At 38.4% G+C, this 13,054-nt stretch overlaps 1 long non-coding RNA gene across 1 annotated transcript in view; it reads left to right on the top strand.

Annotated features, from left to right (window-relative positions):
• The window catches only part of LOC122802042, a 111,999-nt gene that overhangs the window by 38,565 nt on the left and 60,380 nt on the right, over positions 1 to 13,054 (top strand). Inside the window, exon 2 of the long non-coding RNA XR_006364854.1 lies at positions 443 to 581. This is a non-coding gene — a long non-coding RNA (uncharacterized LOC122802042). The remainder of the gene's footprint in view (positions 1 to 442; positions 582 to 13,054) is intronic.

Here is a 13,054-nt window from a genome sequence, read left to right on the forward strand (position 1 = left end):
GCCTAGCTCCTTACAACCTTAAACTATATAAAGAGTGTTTTAAAATGAATGAATTTAGCCATATTCTGTGCCAAGCATCTTAGTGGCAACAGACATTTTTGTAAATTATTGTGAATGAAAAATTTCTGTAAATAAAGTGAAAGATGTAATGGCTTTGTGGATAAATAAGTGAAACTATACCAAACTGCTCCTTATGCAAAATGACTGTACACAAAACAGCAAGTTATTGGGTACATATTTTGAGATTATGTGACTCTTTTGAGGTAAAGAAAAATAAATGCTTAGTGTTTGCTTTCATTTAATCATCTTTATATACAAAATCAATCCAGTGATCTGCTTTTCCAGGCACTGATTTATTACTTTGCTTTTGTCCTTAGTGGCATGCTAAAAGTTTAAAGATGTACTACTGCTCTAATATTAGCTATAAACGTTATCATCTTAGGTGAAAAAGATGGAGATAAAGTATCAGATGGATGTGAGGTAGACGTCCTGAGCTGTGCAAATGGCAGGGGTTGCTGCCGAAGGATGTGTCATAAAAATGAGCGTCGTATAACTGGTCTTGGATGCCCCCCATTTTACTGGTATGTTAAAATGTAGTACAGTTTATAAATTGCATATTTTGTATATTTTTTATTATGTGCAAAGCCTCTGTGCCCACTTGTGAGTAATTTAACTTTTCTGTCAAAATATCAGCAATGATCTATTTGATTAGAACAGCAGCCATGAGATGAAGCAGAGATTATATTTAAGGTGCAGCAATATAGTGGTGCATTATAAAATGGAACAGATAAATCACTATTTAATGAAAAACTCATAAAAGATTAATGTTCTTTGGCACTTTACAATATATAACTCAGAAGAAAACAGAATAAATTGCTGTCTTACTAATGCAATGGCAAGGTATTCAGCTGTGATGATGGTGATCTACATTTGATACTAAGTATCCCTGTCAGCAAGGATGGCTGGAGTGGATTGACAGGTTGTCTATTACACAGCTGTGCACTTTAGGTACTAGGTCTGGGATTTTGTGTGTAGGAACAGCTAATTTAGCCCACCTGCAGTAAATTACCAAACCAGCACATCACCCATGACAACAACAGCACCTATACACCTTTTCAATGATTCTATTCCATTGAACTGTGCTTTTGTTGAATGAGGTAACATGGATGTCAAACTTGGCAATTGTTGAAAGTACATAAAGATGAGCAGAAATTTGTCTGACACTGTCCATACTTAAGCTATGCATACCTCAGTTTTGTAAATACGATCTTGATACTGTTCCAGTCATCCTCAGCATGAATTCCATGATTGTATGCCTCCTGAAATATGTCATATCACAAACTACTTGTGATGTGAATAAGATATGCAGTTTTACTTTCTGAGCATTTGCAACTAACTATTGTGTATAAATACGGTATAGTAAGTGATCTATCATGTGGTTCACGTATGCGCTGATGATGTATGTCTAACTGGAGTGTGTTCTGTCATCTGCAACAAGAATGCAAAACAGTGTCTAATTAGTAAGAGAAATATATATGCAGGTATATTGCAAGTAATGAGGTATAAGAAACATTTACTTACCTGTGGTAGTTACTAGATTTGAAATTTCGAAAACAGGGGAAATGCTTCAATCAAAAACACACACCTGCAAAGCAGAACATGTTCTCATATAATATATCCATCTTCTTCTTCTTCGTTCAGCTTTTCCCGGTTAGGGGTCGCCACAGTGGATCATCTGTCTGCTCATGATTGGCAGTGGAGTTTTACGGTGTCGAGTTGCCAGCCTGGCGCCCAGCCTTCCACAGAAGGCACACAAACACACACACTCACACCTAGGGCCAATTTAGACTGTCCAATCCATCTACTGCATGTCTTTGGGATGTGGGAGGAAACCGGATCACCCGGAGGAAACATAATATATCCATAAATGTGCTAATATAATGTTACACAACACTGTATTTAAGTTTGTAATTATAGTGAAATATGTTGGAAGTTTATCCTAGACTCCCTTGGTTTTCCAATATATGACTGATACACTTATCATGGCTAAGACATGCTTTCTAGACAGAGTGCATGTCTCTCCAAATGAAAACATAACTGCAGTTGATCAAGTTGACACTGTTTCTTGACAATGTAAACAATAATGTCAGCTAAATTTACTGTGTGACTCTGCGCAAGCACTTAAGATGCCTATGCCAGCCATTCGTGAGATTTTGTGTCCAAGGTATTCCAGCCTGATAAACATAATCAACTGACCAAAGTATAGGTGGAAAGTAATGTTAGACATGAAGCAGGTGAAAAACAGGTAGCACACTTGAATTGTTTGATCATAGACTTAGTACTGTTTGAAATATTCTGTTTGAAAGTTCAATTCGATATTCCTTAATGTACTCAACTCCTTGGCCCCTTTGTGTACTGTCAGAGTAAAATCTATCACATCTCCCTGGCTCACACAAACCACCCACTCCCTAATGCAAAAAAGGGATAAGGCTTGGAGGCTTGGAGGACCTGGTCCAAAACCAAACTTTCCTCCCACCTCCAACACTATAAAGAACTCCGTAACCTTACTAAGAAATCCATCCATAATGACAAGAAAAAACTTTATTTATTTATTTATTTATTTTGCATTTATTAACCGGGTTGGTCCAGCTGGGTAAGAATTTACCCTTTTTCAGTGGAGAATCGAGGGGAAAAGCCCCAAACAGACATACAAATATATACGAATAGTGACAAATTAACAATATTAAAGAGCAAAACAATCTTATGGATACAATGGATAAGAAAAACATAGTATACTCAGTGGAATAGTACATAGCTATATATGCAAAAAGTGTAGTAATAGGTTGTAACAGGAGAAACAACAATAATAAATCCAGCAGGTAAGCAGGAAGGAAGTTAAGGTTGTAGGTAATATAATGAAAAGAAACAAGGTATAATTAGATTAGTGGCTAGAAGAAGAAGAATTGTGTAAGTGCAGGAGCTTCAGATTTGAGGGAAAGTAGAGTGAGAGTAAAAAGTAGAGAGGGGTGACTGCACAAGGGACCGTAGGTCAGAAAAGGGAATGGTGCAAAAGAAGATAGTAGTAGAGGAGGGATGTAGTGAACTAGAGGGAGGGTACATAAAGAAGAGCAGTTGGATAAAGTAAGTTATAGAAAGAGGAAAAAGGTCTTATAGATCAGACTTAGTGGTAAAGTGGGTATGAGGAGAGCGAACAACCCCCAAGCTTCCCACATTGCAAACCCAAAGAAATTCTGGCACACCATTAATCAAATTCTACATCCTGGCAAACCTTCATCCCCACAACCTTGCCCTAATAGCACCCCCCTTGAAACTGCCACCAACTTCAATTCTTATTTCATTGACACTCAATCCAATCCCAAACAAAATGCAAACACCCCCCCAACCCTCACACACCTTCCAACTCATCTCAGATCTTCTCGCTGAAACCTGTATCGACTGACTATATTAAAACCTTGCTTCTAAAGCTTAAACCCTGCTCTCCCTCCATAGATAGCCTACACCTCTCTTTCTCCAGAAAGCTGCACACTCTCTTGCGCTTTCCATCTCTATACTCATTAACTGCTCTATAGCCGAATCTAAAGTACCCACTATCTGGAAACAATTCTATACCCTACCCATCCACAAGGGAGGCAATTCCTCTGATCTTGCTAACTTTAGGCCAATTGCAATCCTATCCCCCCTTTCCAAACTTCTAGAGAAATGTGTACAGAATCAGATCCTTCACTACCTGTTACAAGAGAACCTACTCATCTCTACTCAGCTTGGCTTTCACCCTAAACACAGCACCTCCACTGCCCTTATCTCTTTTGTAAACACCATATTCTAAGCCAGAGATCAAAATAATCTTGTCTCATGCTTATTTCTTGACCTCTCTAAGGCCTTTAACACTGTCTCCCACCCACTCATCTTAAACAAACTCTCTGAACTCAACCTCTCCACCTCCACTATCTCCTGATTCACTAGTTAACTCAGTGATTGACTTCAATCTGTTAAATGGCTTTCTACAACTTCTCCACCTCTACCTGTCCAGATGGGTGTTTCTCAAGGTTCTATCCTTGGCCCACTGCTGTTTAATATCTCTACTAACTTATTGTCTACCTCTTGCCCACAGTCATCTATTGTGCAATATGCAGATGATTCCACAGTTATTACCATATCTAATACCCTATCTGACCTAAATACAATAACACAGGAATCCTTCTTATCCATTGAAACCTGGCTTACCAAGAACCAGCTAATTCTTAATCCAAAAAAAATGTAACTCCTGCTTTTCATCCCCAAATCTATGAATCATCTCAAATCTTCCTTCTCAATCTCATCCCTTAATAACACTCCTATCACTGGGGAATCTCACACTAAACTACTAGGGGTCATCATCAATAACCATCTTAAATTTGACCTGCATGTTTTCAACAACATTAAGAAAACCCATCTGAAATTGGGTCTCCTTCACAGGAACAAAAATGTTTTGTCGAATAAAGCCAAACTCTCCCTATCCTATGCCTACCTTCTCCCCACCCTATTCCATGGCTCACAAATTCTGACTAATCTTCAACCCTCTCTCCTCTCAAAACTCGAAGCCACCTACAATAAAGCAGCTAGGTTTGCAGCTGACCTTTATTACCAATCACACCACTGTCTTGATCTGAGAAAATTAAACTGGCTAGAACTCCCCCACCATCTGCTCCTCCCCCAGCTTCAAATAATACATTCTATATTGTACCTGCCCTCCTTCTGTCCCACTATTGCCTCACTACTCTCCCCCTACTCCCTACCTAGGTCCCTATGAAGCTCAGAACAAAACCTTCTTCAAATTTACAAGCCTAAAACCAAAATAGGGCAAAACCTCTACAGTTACTCCCCAGCTCAATTTTGGAATAAACTTTCCCTGGATATTAGAAATATCCATCACCAACATAAATTCAAAATTGCTGCAAAAAGTTATCTAAACAGTGTATGGCTCTATCACTGCAACCACCCTCCTTGACTAACTACTCCACACCATTTATATCACACTCACCTAACTCCACCTCCTTCATCTGTCCTCACTCATAAATTTACTTTAACCTGTAACCATTCTACTCTAGCTTAAATTACTATTACAAATGAGGAAACCTCTTGATATACAGCAGTTATGCTGTCTCACTTACTGTTGTTACTACACACTGAACCGATGGTGTTGATTGTGTTCAAAATGTAGAATGTTCTTACTCTCTGTGTATGTTAAGTATGTACTTCATTGTACTGTTAATTAATGTTTTTATAATCTGACTGTATCTACTTTTCGTTATGTTACTTTTGTTATGCTACATGTAGTGTAAATTGTGGTGCTTTTCTCCCTGGGCCTCCACTAAAAAAGGGCTTCAGCTCAGTCGGACTAACCCAGTCAACAAATGTGAAATAAATAAAAATAAATATGATATAAAATTGGAAGTATCTTCTGCAGTAGGGAAACAGAGTTCTGAATATGCAGAAGCAATCAAAGAGTGTGACAAGAAAGCCAAAGAAACCATTTGCTTTACAAAATGCCTGAAAACATTATCTTGATGATAACCTGCACATAAGCCAACATTCTCCACATTTTGGCAGATATTCTGACATAAGTAGAAATAACATAAAGTCATCTACTCTTTAATATGAGTGCTTTCGTCGGTGTAAAATGCTCATATTAAAGTGTAGTCCATTCCTGTGAGCTGGTCTTTGTGCTTTATTTATTTTTTACAAGTTTTTTTCGTGTTTTGTGCTTAAAATTCTTTTGTAATCTTTTAATGTCTGATGGTTCAAAGTCACAGATGTCATGAGTTAAATTTGCTGTAAATGAACATAAATCATAAATATTCCAAATATTTTTCCAATCATATTATATGGCTTTGATGAAAACAGAACAATCACAAAGGGGTCCCCCTGTTGTAAGGATAGCTGCCCTGTTGTTAGAATGCCCCCCCCCCCCATTGTAGACGGAAGTAGCAGTCCACAAAAATCACCAAAAATGATATGCTAAAGAACAGGTATAAAGACAATATAGTGGACTACTGAGGATAAGAAAGAAATTATGTATATTTACTATTATGCAAAAAGCCCAGAATTTCCAGACACAAGAAATACAAAAAGATTAAGAGCGAAATTAAAGGAAATAAAAATAGTTCCATAAGAAAAGCTGTCAGAAGCCTCAAATAAAAATATGTGTTCATTAATACAGCAGATTTGCGAAAAACATTATATGGACCAATAAACTTTTATCTATTTGGAAAAAGAAGCATCTGAGGAAGTGTGAAAATATAAACAATAAAACCTAGAGAATTTCAAAAAGTATAAAAAAGAAATATGGACATAGGAAAGAAAGGGATATTTGATATGGTGCAATATTTATGCAAAGTTAAAAGCCAAATTAATCAATACAAAAAAGGCAGCCACAAATATATTCAAAGAGAAATACAGGCAAAGGCATCCAGATATGGAAAAATTCACAATAAAAAAATAATATCACAAGGATGGAATGTAGAAAAGATTAGTAAAGTAGAAGTTAAAACAATAGAAGCTGAAGTTATGGAATGCCTGTGAAGTGACGGATTTGGTGTAGAAGGTTGCATCATGGCATGACTCCCCAAAGTAAGGAGAAACAGGAAGATCAGGAGACATCTGAAGAAGAAATATGGACATGGGAAAGAAAAAGAGATGTAATATGGTGTAATATTTATGCAAAGGAGAAAGCAAAATGAATCAATACAAAAAGAGCAGCACCAAAGATATTTAAAGAGAAATACAGGCAAAGGAATGCAGACATGAGAAACTTTACAATGCAAAAAATAAGAAGACAAAGAGGAGAAATAGAAAAGAAGATTAGTAATGGAGAAGTTAACGAAATAGAAACTGATGTTATAGATTACCTGTGAAGTGAAGGATTCAGTGTAGAAAATCTAACTCAGAAGGCACCACAGCAGGATAGAGCAATAGACATCCGTATTAAGGGGAATCCAGTGTGGAACAGGAAGGCACTGCTCAGTTGCCACATGAAGATGTTTTAGAGCCTTCCACAGGAAACCAGTATAAATGTTCATTTAAAGCTGGACAGCAAGGGAAGGAACAGGAATCTGTGACAACTCTGATGCAGTCAGTGTTGAGGAGTAATAGGCCAGTGAATTCCCATATGACAGACCAATGGATGACACAGGATGAAACTGAAGAGAATGTGCCACAGGAAGATGCTATAGAACACTCTATAGAATGCCTAGAAGAAATGGAGAACAAGAATGTGCCTTCAGTTTAGAAGAAAATGAGCTAAGAGAAGAGTTGCTTGATTTAATAGAGATAGACATATTAAGATCAATGAAAGAAATAGATTGCAGAAGGTCAATAAAACCCAAAAAGTCAGACAAATGAACACAGTAATTAGGACTGTCCATAGAGATCCATGAGATATATCAGAAATAAACAGTATATATTACTGTGCAGCTAAATTAATAATGGATAAAATTCTACCAAAAGAACACAAGGTAGTAAGGAAAAGGAAGGGGAGAAATTGAATACCATCATGGATGTATCAAATAAATAAAACTATAAAGCAATTAAGACAAGAAGTGTCACTGTTAGAAGAGTATAGAAGAGAGAGCAAATCAACAAAAACACTCAAAAAGATAGATGTGAAAAAAGCGATGCACAGTGTTATAATGCACCAGGATCTATCTTGCACTATTGCAAATAATAAACTAAAACTCTCAGCACAGGCAGAAAAACTTAGAAGATACACATATAAATATAAAGGAAAAGTACAAAATAAGCAATTTATTGATGGCCCCAAAAGTTCTATAGAGAATTGAGAAACAAGGCAAAAGGAATTGAAAGACCAGACCACCCAAAAAAGAAGAACTAGATACATTTTGGAGAAATATCTATGATGATCCAGTGGAACATAACAAAGATGCTAAATGGATAGAAGAAGTAAATGAAAGAATAAAAAGTTCAAACATACAGGATATGAAATGGGATGAGGTAACAGCCAGAGAGATTTAGATAAAGTTAAGAAAAGCTCCTAACTGGAAAACCACAGGCCCAGATGCAGTACCTAACTTCTGGCTAAAAGTATTAACATCTTTACATACAGATTTAGCCATGAGTAAGAACTATTTATATGCACACCCTGAACAGATATCAACCTGTTAACAATAGGAAAAATGATACTTAAGAACAAACCTGCAAGCTATCCTAAACACTATAGACCAATAACTTGCCTTTCTGATGGCATGTAATCTATACACTGGAATTGATGCAGACAGAGTTTAGAATCATTTAGAAGAAAACTCAATCATGGTAATAGAACAAAACAGTAACAAAAGGAAGTCAAATAGAACAAAGGATAATTTGTGGCTAATTAAAGTTATAATGGAGAACTGTAAAAAGGGGAAAAATATAAGTATGGCACGGATAGGTTACAAAACAGCATTTAACATTATCCCACATTTATGGATAATTTATTAGCTACACCCTATGCTGATCAATTACATTACAGTGACCATGAAACAGTGGCAAACCTCAATGCAGTTAAGCCATGATAAAAGACAAGTTATTATTCCGGTGGTAAAATTCAGTGGAGGATATTCCAGGGTCACTCATTGTCACTGCTCTTTTGTTTTGCCCTTAACCCATTAAGCTGTTTACTTAACAGATTAGGTTATGACTAATATTTTGCTCCTAGAAAACAACAAAGTGTAAAGATCTCTCATCTTCTTTTTTGTGGATGATTTAAAACTGTATAGTTTATCAAATGAGGAACTGCAAGTGGTCAAAACTTTTTCAGATGATATAAGAATGTTATTTGGTCTTGATAAATGTGCAAAAGCAACCTTTAAAGCAGGAAACCTGCAGCACCAAGAAAACATTAGCTTTGGACAGGTATGTGATATAAAAGAACTTGAGCAAGAGAGAGTGCATAAATGCTTGGGAACTGATGAAGGATCAACAATAAAGTAAGAACAAATGCAAATAAAACTCAGTAAATATTTTTTTAGACGACTACAATTAATATTGAAAACAGCGCTGTCATCTACAAACAAAGTCCAAGCTATAAACCAATTTGCTGTCCATGACCTATCTTACAGTATTGGAGTGACTGACCGGCCCCAAAAGGTGATGAATTGGTTAGAAAGAAAAACAAGAAGAATGCTTCATGCTCATCAAATGATTTATAAAAATCAGTGCATACCAAGAATATATATTCCTAGTTCTGGAGGAGGTATGGGCCTCCTTGAAATTGATTACATGTATAAACCTGCAATTGTAGGACTGCAGCATATATATCTGCTGACCTCAAAAGACCAAAACATACAGAAAGCTTTAAAACATGAGGACAATAAGTCTAGGATGCCTTCCTTGCTTAGTTTAACAGAAGCATATTGGTGTCAAGCACGAATGGAAATCAAATCAGAAGAAGATACAAATCAGGCAGCAACTGAATGCGCCAAAAAATAAAAGAAAGAATATAAGGAGAAGGATCAAATGAGATGGCAAGAAATGTGGAAAACGCATAAATATAGTTGCAAGTATAGAAAACTCTTGGAACAACCTTATGTTGATCAGGATCAAATGCAGGAATGGTTAAGGTGAGATGAATTTAAACCAAAAGACGAAAGGTTAATATTGGCAGCTCAGGACAGTGGACTTCATACACATTGGTTTACAAAGTCCATTGATCATGTGGGAGAAACAGACAAATGTAGGTTTTGTAAATCTGAATTGGAAACAGTCGCACATCTTGTTGCTGGTTGTGATATACTAACGGTAGAAGGACTGTATACTGAAAGGCATAATAATATGGCAAGACTGTTGCACTTGGGATTGTGCAAGATTTATAATACTGAAGTAGCTGAAAACATTGGAAACATGAGCCACAAAGCATTATAGAAAATTATGAAGTTTATATCACATGGGTTCATTCATTACCAACAGTTCAAAAAATAGATGCGAGAATACCAGATATAGTTGTACATGAAAAGAGGGCATTGACCGTTGAAATTGCTACAACATGTGACTACATTGTCTTACATACCAAGAGACATAAAGTCATAAAATATCAGGATTTGCAGGCAGAAATGATGGCAGTGTGAAAGAAGGCTACCCAGACAGTTCCAACAGTAGTAGGAGCAATGGGTCTTATAAAAAATAATTTACAATCATGCTTAGATATGTTACCAATGCATGTAACTCAGTATGAATTTCAGGAGTCATTACTGGGCACATTGCAGGTGCTGCAAACAGCACTTCTGGCTAACATCAAAGAGTAAAACAATACTAATTTCATGAAGTTTTAGGCAAGGTTCAAATAACAAATTCACCACCATAACAGGAACAGGCAAGCAAAAACTGAGGGTAATGCTACTCAATGCTAGAAGTCTAAATCTCAAAATGCACTCACTCGAGGTACTCCTTAAAATGGAGAACATCGATATTTGTGCAGTGACTGGGACCTGGTTTAAGGCTCCAGAGAGCACCCCTGCACTATCAGGCTATAACTCATACCACACTTTTTGGCCATGTAACCTGGACCGAAACACCAAAGGAGGAGGTGTGTCCATATTCATTAAGGATATCCACACCTCCAGGCTAGTTGCTCAGCATAATGCAACCGAGGTTTTCCAAGTGCAACTAACTCTTGGCAAAACTGCAATCCAAATTGTAGCTTACTACAGATCCCCCACCATGCCCCAGGATTCCCACTCCTCTTTTCTTGATGTACTGGAAAATATTAGGGTTCAACCAAACACCCTAATAATGGGCAACTTCAACTACCCCACCATTAACTGGGAAAACTACTCGTGCATCAACTCCTTAGCTCAACGCTTTCTGGAATTCATAAACTCCAATGCCCTAGATCAACTTATCCACACTCCCACCAGAGTGACCAATATCTTAGACCTAGTCATTACCAACACGAGGGACCGGTGTTCCACACCTAAAGTCAACTCCTCGTTGGTCCGATCCGACCATGAGCTTATCACCCTTGATATCCACATCCCGCCCCCACCCCCCATTAAGGAAATCACAGCAAAAAATTTTTCTAAAGCCAACTTCATGCTTCTTAAGACAGAAGTGGTAAACTTCATGACACCCATGCAGATGGACAATACAGTTACATCTGCTGAATCCTACACAAATGCAGTCTATAAGCACTTACACGAGTGCATGGATCGTGCTATCCCAAACAGAACCAAGACGCTATCCTCCAAAAAAAGGAAGCCAATCTGGTGGTCCTCTGCCATAAACAAACTGTACAACAGAAGGAAGAAACAGTTGCAAAAGAGAGCAAAATCCCATGAGTGGAGGAGCACCCTGGTAAGCCTCAGTAAGAAGCTGAGATCCCTTATAAGATCCTCCAAAGCTAGCTACGAAAACAAAATCACCACTAAATCCAAGGACAACCATAAAGCATTCTATAGCTATGTCAAAAATCTAGATGGCAACATCCAGATCTGCTCTGAGTTACAGCACAAAGGCATGAAAATTACAGAACCAACTGATATTGCCAACATCCTGGCAGATTGGTTCAGTGCTAACTTTACTCCCTTCTCACCCCCTAAAGGGCCCATATCTATACAGGAAGAATGCAGAGTTCCTGTAATCACAACTACGCAGGTAAAAGCTGCACTCTCTAAAGCCAAAAACACAGCATCCATGGGACCGGACAACATCCCAGTCTGCGTTTTACATGAACTTCAGAACGAACTGTCTCCCCACTTAAGCACCATGTTCAATAATAGCCTCGTATCAGGCTTTGTGCCCACCAAATGGCGCAAAGCAACGGTTATCCCACTCCACAAAGGGGGAGCCACCACTGAACCCAGGAACTATCGCCCTATTAGCCTGATAAGCCTGATCTGCAAGGCCATGGAACATATCATCATTGAACTCATAAACAAAGACATTGGTAACCTCCAAACTCTGGATCCCACCCAGTTCAGGTTTGTGAAAGGCAGATCATGCCTCCTGAACCTGATCGACTTATTTGAGGCAGTCACCAAAGCCATGGATGAGGGTAAGGTGGTTCACACAGCCTATCTTGACCTTGCCAAGGCTTTTGACACCATCCCCCATTCTGGAATTATAGCTAAACTCATTAAACTAGGTATAAATCCCTACGTCACAAGATGGGTTGCCAACTGGCTCACTGACAGATCCCACACTGTAAAAGTTGCAGACTCCAAATCTGACCTCAAAGCAGTGACAAGTGGAGTACCACAGGGTTCTGTCCTGGCACCGCTTCTGTTTGGTATCTACTTCTCTGAAGTACAGGCTAACACAGAAGGCCTCTGGCTCACTGAGACAGATGCCTGGTGTCAGAACCATGGCCTCAAGCTCAATGCCAAAAAGTGCAGTGTCATCCCCTTTGGTAAAAACTCTGTACCCATGAACTACCACATAGGCAGCAATCTACTTAACACCGAATGCGTGATAAGAGACCTTGGGACCCAGGTGAACAGTAGTCTCTCCTTTGATAATCACATCGCCACAGTAGTCAGGAAGTCCTTGTACATGGCACACCTCATCATAAAAGGGTTCTCATCCAGAAAAAAAGAGGTCTACTCATCACTCATAAGACCCATTATAGAGTACAATGCCCCTTTTGGAATGTACATCACAAGACATCTGCAGCAGCTGGAAAGGCCACAGAAGTACCTCACAAAGAGGATTGCTGGCCTCAAACAAATGACGTACACTGACCGCCTCGAAAAACTCCAGCTTTACTTCATAGCATATCGCCTACTCTGAGGTGATATCTGCCTAACATATAAAGCTATGTCAAACCCAGAGCTGTTGGACATGCTACACCTAAAGAAATCCCAATCCCTCTGAGCTACACACTTTAGGGACCTAAACCTTGTCACCACAATAAACAGGACACGCTAGAGGGATAGATTCCTGTCCCAGAGACTTCCTATACTCTGGAACAAGCTACCCATCTATGTCAAGCAAAGAAGCGACCACTTTCCAGATTTAAGTATTTTTTGGCTTTTTTTATCTGCATTGTCCTCTCTGGCTTTCA

The sequence above is a fragment of the Protopterus annectens genome, chromosome 5.part0, assembly GCF_019279795.1.
Source record: "Protopterus annectens isolate FY-2018-M chromosome 5.part0, PAN1.0, whole genome shotgun sequence".
Classification (NCBI taxonomy): Eukaryota; Metazoa; Chordata; order Ceratodontiformes; family Protopteridae; genus Protopterus; species Protopterus annectens.